This window comes from Cyprinodon variegatus, unplaced genomic scaffold (assembly GCF_000732505.1).
Source record: "Cyprinodon variegatus isolate N-32 unplaced genomic scaffold, C_variegatus-1.0 Scaffold17, whole genome shotgun sequence".
In the NCBI taxonomy this organism is placed as follows: Eukaryota; Metazoa; Chordata; class Actinopteri; order Cyprinodontiformes; family Cyprinodontidae; genus Cyprinodon; species Cyprinodon variegatus.
The window spans coordinates 1294558-1297110 of record NW_015150470.1 but is presented as its reverse complement, the minus strand read 5'-3'; positions in this window follow the sequence as shown (position 1 = coordinate 1297110).

Sequence of the window (2553 nt, the reverse complement as noted above, 5' to 3'; positions counted from 1 at the left end):
TTGGGCTCCTTTTGGCATTAAGACAATTATTCTTATTGCCACATTGCCAAATAGGAAACTGAAAAAATAAGTAACACCTCCCTCCTGCCATCTTCCAGCAGTGACGTCACGGTGCGGTAAGCCTAGCGCCATTCTCCCCGCTTTACAAGCAAAATCAATGGGAACTACTAGACACATCAGCAATCAACAACAATTATTTTAGATTTCCAGAGGACTTCACCATTGAAATTCACCAGAGCTAGAGTTAAACTGACAATGCCCACGTGCGTGGCAGTTGGATGTTGTAATATGTTGGGTATAAGTGAAGAAAAAATGTTTTATTTCAACTTTCCAATTCATAACCCTCCACGGATGGTTTGTCATTGGATTGCCAACTTGAACTGGGAGGATTTGCCATTGATCTTCTGGCCAGAGAAGAAAACACGTAATATGTAGCCAACATTTGGAAGAAGAATGTTTTCAAGATGACTTGTGGCAAACACTAGAAACAGCACTGGGACTTGATCAACAGCCGATACCACACCGTGACGTCACAAACCAGTAGGTGGCAGTAGTGTTCTTTGACAAACATGGATGCCTCCAGTAAAGCATATTCAAATGAAATTACTCTTAATTAAAACAGTTATTTATTGAACAGTATGTAATAATTTCATATTTAAGGTATTTTCAGAAGTTTGAATTCTGAATATGACCAGACTTTTCCTTTGACATGTGAACAAGTTTCACACAGCTTCCAGGGTTGGAAGTTCACTTCAGTCAGCAGGGGAGATTTCTTTAAGTGAGGGGGCTATTCGAAAACAAAACTGAATGCATTGATTTTAGATCAAATTAGAGACATTGTTAAATAAACAGACAATCAGCCTTTAAACACAACATCATTCATATAAACCAGTAGTAAGGGTTGTTATTTCAGAACCACAAAACTTAAAGGCTTGAATTTCTTAAAATGGAGTCTGATGTCAGTGCAAAAATCTGCATGCTCTTTTTTTTAAATGCTTCATGTCAGCATCTGGGTGCCTTTTGTTTAAAGAGAAAAGCAGCATTTCTTGCTACATTTATAAAAGTTTTATAAGCACTGCACTCACTAGATGCTTTTTATCAATCTTTGAAGCATCACCTGCACTGATAAATGTGGAATTAGGACTTTTTTCCACTTTGAAAGTTTTCTATTTGAACTAAAATATTAACTTCACTATACACGTTGTACATCTGGGCTGTATTTTTCTGTGTAGCCTATTTTATATATTCTATCTAGGGCTGAAGCAATTAATCAGATTAATCGTGATTAACCGAACATTGAATTAATGTCAACAAATGTAGTAATCGATTAATGGTTAATTGAAGTATAGAGACCCTAAAACATGCTTTTAGCTGACAGAGTGATCCACTTAGGTAAGTAATTATATCAAAATTGTAATAGAATATATAAACACTTAGCATTTTAGATAAATACATTTTTTGTCTGTCAATATTCTCCATCCAGAACTTCTCAAGAGGAAACGTTTCTGTTTCACCTGGTTTAATTCAGGAACCTTTCAGCTATCTGATTGTTAATCGATTCATTGAAAAAAATGATCGACAGTTTATTGGATTTGCAAAATAATTGCCACTAATCGTTACTATAATCGTTACTAATTTTATCGTAACATTCCAAACACATTTCTTACATAATAAATCTGTAGTGGAGATAACAGCCAAACAAACCTGTTAATCAGGCAAACTTTACTAAAATTTATGCGGCATCGTCTGTGAGAATCCAACTACTTAACAGAAAAAAACTCTCCTGAAGCCCTGAAGGTTCAGACACTTCAGACTCTCTCTACTTGTGCTGAAACATCACTGCTCATTGTTTGAGTTCCCTAAATTCAGCTATATCAAATGCAAAATGATATTCATATTGTATATAAATAGTCTATAATTAAAATAATTTAGAAATCATCTGAAGCACCTTCAAGCTGCCCTGCATCGTCATTACCGGATATCTGTGTTTCCAATAATCATATAATGTTACTATTATCCAAGTTTTTCTTTAATATTAAAGGATTAAATGAAACACCATCTTTTATCATCATCCTATATTACTTCCTTTCTGACTGTTAAAATAGCTTTTCTTTTTTTAGTGGCATCATCCACAAAGCACAACACTAAGAATGAGCTTATGTTTATTCAAATATAAAATCATAACTATATTATAAATTATAACACCATCTTATCTGTAATGTAATAATATACCAAATAAACAGCCAGAATCAAGCATTTTTACTAAACACTAATGTTTGTACTAATTTACTTATGGACTTTGGGGAAATCTATGTAAAATAAAATCAATGTAAATAGAGTTCCTCTGTTTGTCTTTATCCTATTTCTAAAAGTAGAAATTGTCAATTAAATTGCACTTTTATTATGTTTTTATTTTGTTATACTTTATAAATAGAAATAACACAGGCTATTCATATCTGAACTGCCTCATAGTGTCATCAGAAAATGAAAACAATGAAATATCGGTAAAAGGGAAACCTTCAGATTCAGCTGTGGCTAATAATCACAATTTTT